Here is a 13,368-nt window from a genome sequence, read left to right as displayed (position 1 = left end):
CCGGGCGAGGTTCAGGGATTTCCGTCGGGAAGTTTGCGCCTGCGCAGTCAGTGGAGGAACTTCCCCCATAGGGGAACATTGAGGACAAGTCACCGGCGTACATTTAGGCTGGGAGCATGGTGCCGCTCCCATTGATAGCCATTCAAACATGCAAATGAGGGAAATACGGGGATACACGAACCTGCGTGCGCCCGACGCGAGGTGCGCGTAAGTTGTACATCCGGCGTAAAGTTATTCCCCATAAAGGAGGTGCAACCCAGCAGCAGACATGCAAAGATCTGCACCAGGGAACACAAGTCGGCGTATTTTACGTTGGACGTGTGTCTGGCTGGGTGTAGGTTACGTTAGTGCCGTACGCAGTGATCCGGCGTAGTTTAGGCAGTTGTTTGGACGTGGTTGTGAGCAGGCGAAGGGGGATGCGTCCACGTCACGGCGCATGCGCAGTTCGTAATACGTATCTGCCTGGCGCTCCGCCCATCATTTGCATGGGTCACGCCCACTTCCATCTACGCCTGCCTACGCCTTCAAATCCTAGGCCACGCTGGTGCAGCGTTGGGAGCACTGGCTTGCTGAATTCCATGCTTGCCTCTCCGCGCCACGCCGGCGTGGTGTACGGCGTTTGCGCTACGGCGGCGTAATGTGCTCCCACACTCTGTGAATCTGGGCCATTGTCGACGGTCAAAATACACCAGGGACACCAGGTGTTAGTCACGTAGACGCGTTTCACTCATCTGATCTGTGCTTAATCATAATGATTAAGCACAGATCAGATGTGTGACATGCGTCTACGTGACTAATGCCGCGTACACACGATCATTTTTCGGCATGAAAAAAACTTTGTTTTTCAAAAACGTTATTTAAAATGATTGTGTGTGGGCTACACATCATTTTTCAGGTTCTGAAAAACGACAAAAAAAAAATTCGAGCATGCTGCATTTTTTAACGTCGTTTTAAACAATGTCGTTTTTCGGATTGTAAAAAATGATCGTGTGTGGGCTAAAACAACGTAAAAACCCGCGCATGCTCAGAAGCAAGTTATGAGACGGGAGCGCTCGTTCTGGTAAAACTACCGTTCATAATGGAGTAAGCACATTCATCACGCTGTAACAGACAGAAAAGCGCGAATCGTCTTTTACTAACACGGAATCAGCTAAAAGCAGCCCCAAGGGTGGCGTCATCCGCATGGAACTTCCCCTTTATAGTGCCGTCGTACATGTTGTACCTCACCGCGCTTTTCTAGAGCTTTTTTTAAAAACGATGGTGTGTGGGCAACGTCGTTTTAATGATGAAGTTGGGAAAACTTTGTTTTTTGGACATGCTGAAAAACTACGTTTTTTTTCATGCTGAAAAATGATCGTGTGTATGCGGCATTACACCTGGTGTCCCTGGTGTATTTTGACCTTCTGCAATAAAAGGCACTTTTGGAAACTTAGGATTTGCCCCCTTAATGACCAGGCCAGTTTTTGCAATAAGGCACTGCGTTGCTTTAACTGACAATTGCGCTTTCATGCGACTTTGTACCCAAACAAAATGTATGTCCTTTTTTCCCCACAAATAGAGCTTTCTTTTGGCAGTATTTGATCACCTCTAGGTTTTTTTTCTTTTTTTTGAGCTATAAACAAAAAAAAGACGGACAATTTTGAAAAAAAACTAACAATATTTTTTACTTTCTGCTAAAATACATATCCAAAAAGAATATATATATATATACCGTATTTATCGGCGTATACGTGCACTTTTTTGCCCTGAAAATCAGGGCAAAATCGTGGGTGCGCGATATACGCCGATACCCGCTTCCCGCGCTCAGTTTGAACACCTGCGCCGACATATACTGAGTGCAGTACACTCGGCTACATTCGGCCAGGCTCGGCTTCGCTCGTGCTCACGCATAAACGTCACAGAGCGTGAGCACGAGCGAAGCCGAGCCTGGCCGAATGTAGCCGAGTGTACAGCACTCGGTATATGTCGGCGCAGGTGTTCAAACTGAGCGCGGGAAGCGGCGATTCGACGGGGAGACATCGTGGGAGAAGCCGGGAGGACACAACCGAAGGTGCAGACGGACGCCGGACCCGACAAGGCCGCCGATGGACACCAAAACTGTAAGTACTAAAATGTTTTTTTTACAGGAATTGCGGGTCCACATTAGGGGTGCACGCTAAACGTCGGAGCGCGCAATACCCTGATAAATACGGTATATATATATATATATATATATATATATATATATATATATAAAATGTCTTCATCAGTTTAGGCCAATATGTATTCTTCCACATATTTTTGGTAAAAAAAAAAGTGCAATAAGCCTATATTGCAGGGATATGCAATTAGCAGACCTCCAACTGTTGCAAAACTACAAGTCCCATCATGCCTCTGCCTCTGGGTGTCATGCTTGTGACTGTCAGTGTCTTGCTATGCCTCATGGGACTTGTAGTTCTGCAACAGCTGAATGTCTTCTAATTGCATATTTCTGATGTATTGATTGGTTTGCGCAAAAGTTATGGCGTCTGCAAAAAAGGGGATAGATTTTGGGACTTTTATATTTGTGATGTTTTTACTAGTAATGGCGGCAATCAGCGATTTTTAGCGAGACTGCGACATTACGGGGGACAAATCTGACCCTAGGTGACACTTTTTTGGGGACTAGGGACATTAATACATTGATCAGTGCTTTCAGGTGCCATTGTCATGAAATAATAAATGTTATTCACGTTACCTGTCAGTGATCATAATGGTATGGCTGATTGGTGTTTGTGCTGCTTTTGCAAATATTCCCTCAAGACAGAAGGTGATGGGAAATCTCTCTAAAGCCTCGTACACACGATAGGATTTCCATCTGACTTTTCCGTGGATTTTGGTCCGAAGGGCGTTGGCCGTTAAACTTGTTCTGCATACACACGGCAGAACATTTTCAGCCAACATTCACCAAATCACGTGTTTTTTCAGCTCTTTACCGCCACCCTTTGGGCAACTTCTGCTATTGTTGTCTGGTGTTTAGCATTGGTTCTGAGCATGTGTGTTTGTACTTTTGGATTTTAGTCCGATGGACTTGTGTACACATGATCGGATGATCCAACGAAACACATTTGTTGTCAGAAAGTTTGAGAGCAACAATTGTCTGCAGGAGCATACAGACAGTCGGATTGTCCGATAAAACATGTCCGTCAGACCGTTGTTGTCGGAAAGTCCGATCGTGTGTATGGGCCTTAACCACTTGAATACCGCGTCATGTAAAATGACGGCTTCACAGTGGCTCTGGAAACTCAACAGGACGTCAATTGACGTCCTGGATTCCTCCGGCCACTAGGGGGCGCGCGCGCTGCGGCGCGTCCCCGAGATGCCGATGCGCGTGCCAGGCGGTCGCGATGTCCGCCAGGCACCCACGATCAGCAGTGACAGAGCAGGGACGTGGAGCTCTGTGTGTAAACACAGAGCTCCACGTCCTGTCAGGGGACAGAGGAGACCGATCTGTGTCTCTTGTACATAGGGACACAGATCGGTCACCTCCCCCAGTCACCCCCCCTCCCCCCACAGTTAGAACACACCCAGGATACACATTTAACCCCTTCCTCACCCCCTAGTGTTAACCCCTTCAATGCCAGTCACATTTATACAGTTATTAGTGCATATTTATAGCACTGATCGCAGTATAAATGTGAATGGCGCCAAAAATGTGTCAAAAGTGTCCGATGTGTCCGCCATAACGTCGCAGTCCCAATAAAAAAATCGCAGATCGCCGCCATTACTAGTAAAAAAAATAAAAATAAAAAAAATAATAATAATTCTGTCCCATATTTTGTAAGCGCTTATTGCGATTTTTTTTTTTTTATTATTTTTTTTTTTTTACCAAAAATATGTAGAAGAATACGTATCGACCTAAACTGAGAAAAAATTCGTTGGAAAAAAAAAATTGGCTATTTATTATAGCAACAAGTAAAAAATATTGAATTTTTTTTCAAAATTGTTGCTTTTTTTGTTTTCTAGCGCAAAAAAAAAAAACGCAGAGGTGATCAAATACCACCAAAAGAAAGCTCTATTTGTGGGGAAAAAAGGACGCCAATTTTGTTTGGGAGCCACGTCGCACAACCGCGCAATTGTCAGTTAAAGCGACGCAGTGCCGGAAGCTGAAATTTCACCTGGTCAGGAGGGGGGTATATGTGCCCGGTATGGAAGTGGTTAATGGAGACTTAGGGCCAGATTCTGAAAGAATTACGTTGCTCCACGGCAGCGTAACGTATCTGATTTACGTTACACCGCAGCAGGTTTACAGCGTAAGTGCCTGATTCACAAAGCTCTTACCTGTAAACTTGCGGCGGTGTAACGTAAATCCGCTCGGCGCAAACCCGCCGAATTCAAATGGGGCGGGCACCATTTAAATTAGGCGTGTTCCCGCGCCGAATGTACTGCGCATGCTCCGTCGGGTAAATTACCCGACATGCATTGCGCTAAATGACGTCGCACGGACGTCATTTGTTTAGCCGTTAACGTAAATGGCGTCCAGCGCCATTCACGGACGACTTACACAAACGACGTGATTTTTTAAATTTCAACGTGGGAACGACGGCCATACTTAACATGGCTTAGAACACCTAGGGCTCAGCCCTAATTTTACGCTGCGTATCTCGACGGAAACGACGTAAAGTTAGATCGACGGGCAGCGCGGACGTTCGGGAATCGCCGTAACTAGTCATTTGTATATTCTACGCCGACAGCAATGGCCTCGCCACCTAGCGGTCGGCCTAGAATTGCATCATTAAGATCCGACAGTGTAAGTCAATTACACCTGTCGGATCTTAGGGCTATCTATGCGTAACTGATTCTATGAATCAGTCGCATAGTTAGGACGGGCGGATCACAGAGATACGACGGTGTATCAGGAGATACGCCGTCGTATCTCTTTTGTGAATCTGGCCCTTGGATCGCAGTAAAAACCTGGCAGGGGTTCTAACACTCACTCATTCTATCTAAAACTCGAAAAAAAATTAAGCTGTCCACATTTTTTTTCAGAAAGTTGAAAATCAATGGTTTAATCGAAATCTAGAAGTACAATATATGATAAAACCATTCTATTCCATGGTAATGGATCATTGTATTTTACTATTCAGTCCACAGAACAAAGGATAAAATATGGTGACATTTCCTTTGGACAGTTTCACCACGGCGTGACGCTTACGAATTTTTAAAAGATGTTTGCCGCAGGGAAGGAGGCTAAAGGCGAGCGTTCCTGCTTCACAACCGTTGGTATGCTTCAATGGGTTTACACCGGATTTGGTCTTTGGCGTTGATTGCATTGCTCTTGCAAGAACACGAAGGTCATTTAAAAGGCAAGACAAGGAATAGGCTATGCAACAATATGCCCAAAAGCAACACGTTAATGTCAGGACTCAATTATTGGAAAAAAAAATAAAAAATAACTTTTATGTTGATCATATTCAAAACTTGACAAGGGTGATGCCATTTTAATGAAACTTCTTGTAAAGTCGATTTTCACAGCTTTGTAACTGCATTAGAATTGATTGTTAGAATTTGCTCTAATGATATTTATGATAAAGTAGACGGGGCTTGTATAAAAATGACTACATTGAACATGTATGAAAGGAGGAATGCTTGAAAAATAACTATTGTGTTCTATTACAAAATATACATATGTAGCGCCCTCCTAGTGAAGGATGGTAGGTAAATCTAGTTCTTGCCTCCTTCTGTAATCAGGGGAGCAGTAATCGTTTGCTTTGGCTTCACAGGTAGTGTTGAGCAGAATACGCCATATTCGATTTCGCGATATATCACGAATATATAGCCGAATATTCGAGAAATATTCGCTAAATTCGAATATTCGTGATATTTTATCGAAATTAAATGTTTGCGAAATTTTGCTATTGCGAATGCGAAAATAATTGCGAAATTTCGACAACTGCGGTAGGAGCCCTCTGATTGGCTCAGAATATTCGTGATATTTTATCGAAATTTCGCAAAATGCGAATGCGATATTTATTGCGGAATTTCGACAACTGCGGTAGGAGCCCTCTGATTGGCTCAGAATATTTGTGATATTTTATCGAAATTTCGCAAAATGCGAATGCGATATTTATTGCGGAATTTCGACAACTGCGGTAGGAGCCCTCTGATTGGCTCAGAATATTCGTGATATTTTATCGAAATTTCGCAAAATGCGAATGCGATATTTATTGCGGAATTTCGACAACTGCGGTAGGAGCCCTCTGATTGGCTCAGAATATTTGTGATATTTTATCGAAATTTCGCAAAATGCGAATGCAATATTAATTGCGGAATTTCGACAACTGCGGTAGGAGCCCTCTGATTGGCTCTGATGCAAAAGAAGGGCGGAGAAAATAATCACGCAATATTCCTATTGCCGAATATTCGCATTGCGAATATTCGGCAATATAAAATGATCGCTTCAGCTACTCGGCCCAAGGTCTCTAATCATACCAGCAATGCTTTTAGACGTCGATGGAGATCACTAGGATGTGATCTGTTCTAAAAATAAAATTGAAAAAATCTGAATATTCGGAATAGCGAATATTGACCGCGAAATTCGAGATATTCGCGAATACTCGAATATGCCATATTCGAGCCGAATATTCGCAATACGAATATTCGTGAGCAACACTATTCACAGGCTGGGAGTTTGATTGTTTTCCCTGTGTCTGGGAGAAGCTTCCAGAACTTAGGGCAGGGTATTCAAATAGCTGGCCTGTATATTTAGTATGCCCTGGCCAATTCCAGGGACGTGGTCTAGGAAGTGTTAAATAGCCTGGAGCCCTGAGGAGAAGGTTCTGAGAGCTTCAGAGGGCAGCTTTCCCAAAAAACACCTTTTGGACTTTTCTGTGTTTTCCTGGGTTTCAGCTGTGGAACCCGGGACTTGTTGGGTTTCAGCTGTGGAACACAGGACTTGTTGGGTTTCATCTGTGAAAAAAGGCCTACAATTTTGAAAAAAAAAACAATATTTTTTACTTTCTGCTATAAAACATATTCAATACATTTTTTTTTAGAAAATCTAATTTCTTCATAAATTTAGGCCAATATGTATTCTGCTACATATTTTTGGTTTGGGAGAAAAGATATAGGCCCGGATTCACAAAGCACTTACGCCGACGTATCTCAAGATACGCCGCGTAAGTGTAACTATGCGCCGTCGTATCTGTGCGCCATGCCCACAAAACTAGATACGCCTGAAAATAGGCTTCTTACGACCGACGTAACTTGCCTACGCCGTCGTATCGTGGGCGCATATTTACGCCGGGCGCATTTGCCGCTCCCATAGATTTTCTATGCACATATGCAAATGAGGGAGATACGCCGATACACAAACGTAGTTGCGCTCGACGCATCATATACGCGGTTTGCGTAAGTCGTACGTCCGGCGTAAAGTTATTCCCCATATAGGAGGCGCAACTCATGCTAAGGTATGGACCAGGGAACAGAGCCGTCGTATTTTACGTCGTTTACGTAGTATGTTGTGACGAGATCCTTCCTCGCCCAGGTCCTGCTCTCCCGACACTCCTCTGATACCAGTGAGTCCGCTTGCAGATTGCAACATCTGATGGTCCAGTCATCCAAGGTTCCGGGATCCGAATTACAGCTATGTGCCATTCGGACCCATTAAGAACAAACACCAGGCAGGCTGTATGTAAGTTCCAACAGGACTCTTTATTTCAAGTACACAGCACACTTTTATACAGAATTTTGGAACATCCCACTCCCAACAACCGCTTTCCTATTGGTCAATTGTAAAGTATATCCAGTCTTCACTCAGGTCCCCCTTGACCATGCAAATGAGGACTTGAAATTGTCAACAGGGATTGGTCCAATAGCTTGGATAGAAAGACTTGTGTATTGAGACAGAAGCCCCAGGGGGTAATCAATGTACACAATAACCTGGTTCCAGCTAGACGGCCTGACTCCGACACCCGCTCTTAACCTGCAGAACACAATAAAAGGTATTTCGCAAGCTGGTTCCACTTAGCATTTCAAAAGCCTTGCATTGAATGTCCCTCTCCTGTGTAACATATGTCAAGTAGAAACACTTTAATATCTCAAGGTCCATGACATTACTTCCCCTGGGAACCAGTCCAACAGCCGCAGTGGGACCCAAACGGGTCAACTCGAGGATGTTGGAAAAGTAGTCTTAAAGTTCCAGGACTGTGCTGGGATGACCCATCTGCCTTCCTGTTTTGAGGTCCTGGCCCATAATCGGACGGCAAGAGGCTCACATTCAGTCCTCTCCAAAAGCCCCTGTCCCGGCTAGGTCTGTCACACATCTCCCCCTTTGGCAGGAGACTAACACTGGGAGAGACCCCAATTTCGGTACCCACCCAGTACCCCAGATACCTTGTCCCAAACAGAGCATTACTCACCCAGCCCATCTCTGCCTCTCTCAGAGAACACGCCTGCCGCTGGGGAGAGGCCTGGACTGGCCCTTCTCCCTGGAGTCCTTTCAGCCGCTGGAGAGAAGACAGGGTGGCTGGGCTCAGTTCATCATGCCATTGGGAATCTGGGCCAACTGGCCACCATTCCTGGGGTATACCAGTGGAGACTGCAGTCCCATCCACTGATGCTAGGTAAAAATCCCCCGGTGCTTGCAAAGCAAAGCCGACATCCTCCTGTCTCAGTGCCGCACCATTTTCTGGGGTTGTGTCTGTGGAGATCGGAGTCCCATCCACTACCACAGGAACCCCCTCTTCTGTTAGTTGAGAGCAGAGGCCCGGGGCACTCTGCTCTGTTGCCAGCTCTTCCGCTGGGTTGCTGTGAGTGGGGACCACAGTCCCATCCACCGATATCCGCTCAAGCTGTAGTTGTGTGCAGCAGCCAGTAGCATCCTGCCCTGCTGCCAGTGATTCAGCTGGGAGTAACAGCTTTACTACCTCAGCTTGTTGCTGGGGAGGGGGGCCAACCGCCCCGGCTCCCTGGAACTCCACAGTTGGTCCCAGTGCTGGGCAGAGATGGCTAGCATTCTGCCCTGTTGCCAGCACTTCTGCTGGGGGTGCATAATCCATAACATCCTCTGAACAGTCCATACATTCTGTAATCTGTGGCTGGGGAGTGATTGCCATCTTCTCACCCTGAGCCTCCGGAACTGCCACGGGGGTGGGGCAGAGGTCTTGATCCCTCTGTCCTGTGACCAGCGCTTCAGCTGGGGAAGTTCCTTGTAACTCCACAAATACTGCCCTTGGTGCTGGGCAGAGCACAGTGAAGTTTGGCCCTGATACCAGCTCTTCTGCTGGAGGCTCCCCAGGTTGTTCTTCCTCAGCAGAAAAGTCTATCAAATCCCCTGTCTCTACAACTGGTGTCTGGGGATAGAGGTTCACCATCTCCTGTCCATGGAACCCAGAAGATGCTATGGGTACTGAGCAGAGGTTAGCAGAGCTCGGCCCTGCGGTCAGCACTTCAGCTTTGGGAATGGCAAGCTCCCGATTTTCCACTGCTGATTCATCAGCCAGGATTTCATCACTGTCAGCTGATATTTCCTCATAGTCCCAGGTAAAGGGAACCTCACCCTGCTGCTGAGCGGAGTCTAGCAGCTGTTTGTAGGCGATTTCCAGTTCCCATTCTTGAGCGGCCAGGAATTCCAAATCTTCCTGTAACCAGTGCACTTCCGGGACATTCAGTCTTCGCTCTCTGTGCTCCATTATTTCCTCCCAACGCCACTCCCGATCGCTCCCAAAGTTGGGATCCCTGGACATCCTCCAATACAACAATCCCAGGCCATCATAGTCAAAGCCTTCCGTGGGGCTGTCATCCGCTGACCACGGGCACTCTTGGACTACATACCACCGGAGGGCTCTGTAGCTCTCGTCCAACCGCATCTCTTCCCGGATCAGCCTGCTTAACTCTGCTGTCCACTCCTGCTTTGGTTGTTCCCCCAATAACAGCATCCGTACTTCATACTGTGACCAGTACCTTACATGGATGGAGGGGAGAGCTTTTCCCTGGTGTCGCTGCTCGCGGGCTAGCGCTTCTTTCCAGAGTTCGCAGCGGATCGAATCAGACCATCCAAGCAGGACCTCCTCTGATACTGGTCCTCTGCGCTGTATCTGCTTCTCTCGCAACCTCCTTCTGAATTCCTCTTCCATGGTTACTGATATCTGTACCTCTCCTCTTCTTTCATTTGGTGCTGCTTCTTTAGGCGTTGTCACCGATCGCCGTATTTCTGCAATTCTCAGCTCCTGTTGCCGCTCTCGTTCTCTCTGTTGTCGCTCTCGTTCTCTCTCATCCTGCCGCTGGAGGTCTCTAATGGTATTCTGTATGGCGGTCTCTGATGGGTTCGCACCATATAATGCCAACCGCTGTTGAACTCGCTGCTGGAACAAGTCTTCAACTGACCGGGGTCCTGCATCACCATCCCTCTGATCCATCTCTGCTAGCGCAATGATCAGGGTGGCCTTGTTCTTCCCACCGGTCCCTCCACGGCTCTCAAGCAAGTCTTTTAGCATGGTTCTCCTCCAGGCTGCATAGCTGGTCATTCATGGTGGTGGTTTGGAGTTGTCCCAGTAACTGGAGAGCAAATCCCACCGCTGCCACCAATGTGACGAGATCCTTCCTCGCCCAGGTCCTGCTCTCCCGACACTCCTCTGATACCAGTGAGTCCGCTTGCAGATTGCAACGTCTGATGGTCCAGTCATCCAAGGTTCCGGGATCCGAATTACAGCTATGTGCCATTCGGACCCATTAAGAACAAACACCAGGCAGGCTGTATGTAAGTTCCAACAGGACTCTTTATTTCAAGTACACAGCACACTTTTATACAGAATTTTGGAACATCCCACTCCCAACAACCGCTTTCCTATTGGTCAATTGTAAAGTATATCCAGTCTTCACTCAGGTCCCCCTTGACCATGCAAATGAGGACTTGAAATTGTCAACAGGGATTGGTCCAATAGCTTGGATAGAAAGACTTGTGTATTGAGACAGAAGCCCCAGGGGGTAATCAATGTACACAATAACCTGGTTCCAGCTAGACGGCCTGACTCCGACACCCGCTCTTAACCTGCAGAACACAATAAAAGGTATTTCGCAAGCTGGTTCCACTTAGCATTTCAAAAGCCTTGCATTGAATGTCCCTCTCCTGTGTAACATATGTCAAGTAGAAACACTTTAATATCTCAAGGTCCATGACATATGTGAATAGGGCTGGGCGTAGGTTACGTTCACATCGTAAGCAGTGATCCGTCGTATCTTAGGGAGTAGTTCCGACGTGATTCATGCGCACTGGGATGCGTCCACGGGACGGCGCATGCGCCGTTCGTTTTAAGTACTTCTATGATGCTTGGCCCATCATTTGCATGGGGTCACGCCTCATTAGCATGGCTCACGCCAACTTCCACCTACACTGGCTTAGGCCGAGGAAACCCAGCGTATATTTAACAGCAAGTGGGAGCAAGTGCTTTGTGAATCCAGTGCTTGCCTCTGTGCGCTGCGCCGGCGTAGCGTAAAAGAGATACGCAACGGCGGCATAAATATGCGCCGATGTCTGTGAATCTGAGCCATAGAGTCTACAAACTATGGGATATTTTTATTCATTTTTATGTATTTATTTATTTTACTAGTAATGGCGGCAATCAGCCACTTAGGCCGGGTTCACACCATAGCGAATTGGATCTGGAGATCTCAGCATCCAATTCGCAATAGCAGGAGATTTTCACCTGCTCTCTATGAAGCTTGTTCACATATCTCCACAGTGGGTCTGGTGCGTTTTTGCACAAAAACGCTGTGCGTCTTTTGGTCCGTTTCAGGTCTGAGCTCAGTCCAAAATTCAGTCTGAAATTGGACCTGAAACAATGAACCAGGATGCACTCTGCTGTGAGTCGCATGCGGCTCATATGTGAACTGAGCCTTGTTTTGGGACTGTGATATTGCGGTGGACATTTGGATACTAACTAACGCTTTTTGGGGACCAGTGACACAGTGATCAGTGCTAAAAAAATATGCACTGTCACTGTACTAATGACACTGGCTGGGGAGGGGTTAACATCAGGGGAGATCAAAGGGTTAACTGTGTGCCTAGCCAGTGTTTTTATAAACTGTGAGAGGTGCTTTTACTAGATGAAGACATGGATCCTAGTCTCTGTATTGCAGAGACACAGGATCTGCCTTGTTTACATAGGCAGACTGCTGTTCTGCCTCTCCGCCTAATTATCGGTGGGTGCTGAAGGACACTGAGTCCATGGTACCCGCCGATGGGGTCCTTCTGTGTGTGATCACAGCAGGAGCGAGCGGCCAGCGCCCTCTACCCGGATGAGCTGGATCATTTATATATATGTGATCTGGTGCCGCCCTTTAGCCTATTAGCCAAGAAAATGGTAAATTTTTACTTTGACAAATTCAACTCCTATTGATCTTCAGTGGTGTTGGGATTCAGCTTCCCAATCAGTGGCGGCTGGTGATAATTTTTTAGGGGAGGGGGGAAAACAGTAACAACCCCCTCCTGGTCGTCGGTCGGTCGGGTGGGTCTGGAGCACTTACCACATCTATGGTGGGCAGCGTTTCCCCCCGGGCTTCACTGGCGGTTCCCTTGCTCGGCGGCGGTGGCTTTCCCTTCCCCTGCTCTCCACGGGCATTGAGACGGCTTCCGTTTCCTCCCTCCTCCTCGGCGGCCAATTGGGATTCTTCTCTTTTTGGCCAATCGGAAAACGGTTCTCAGACCTGCTTCTGATTGGCCGGATTGAGGATCAGTGTTTCAATAGCCAATATTCATTCGCTGTTGTAACACCTGAGTGGGCTCTTGCAATGCTCTACCCAGCCTATTAGAGTCACTGGCTCTAATCAGGTGCTTAAAAAAACACCCCCGCCACGGTAATTAACGTGCCTGGCGTCCTGAAAGGGGCCAGACGCATGAATAGTGGTCTGCGGTGTCCTGTCAAAATAGCGGCTGGATAGAGCATGGGGGTGGCGGCCATGGATAAAGGGGGAGGCGCTCCAGTGCCCCTAATGGATGGGCCACTGCTCCCAATTACTTTGTTTGTCCAACCACCCTGCTGGAGCCAAACCCAGTGCAGTTCGGCTCATCACTTCTTGACAGCACTTGCTAAGCAGCAATGGAGGTGTGGATCTCTGATGAAGGAGGAGTGGTGACACCCCCTGAAACATGTTGGATGTTTTTATATGACTTTTTTCCATCAATAATTTAAATGATCTTGGGCTCTTTCATTCGTTTTGGTCTGGCGCTCCTTTTTATGGTTTGAACAACAAAAACCTGACAGAGTCTAACCCCTCCCTACTCCAGGGCTCGACAAATCCCGGTCGCCAGGTCGCCATGGCGACTAGAAATAGGGTCCTGGCGACTTGGCTTGGAAGGGGGGGCAAAAAATAAATATATATATATATTTTTTGTGATCTGGCGCCATCTGG

This window comes from Rana temporaria, chromosome 6, assembly GCF_905171775.1.
Source record: "Rana temporaria chromosome 6, aRanTem1.1, whole genome shotgun sequence".
NCBI classification, from domain to species: domain Eukaryota; kingdom Metazoa; phylum Chordata; class Amphibia; order Anura; family Ranidae; genus Rana; species Rana temporaria.
The sequence above is the reverse complement of the archived record's forward strand: the minus strand, read 5'-3'. Positions refer to the sequence as shown.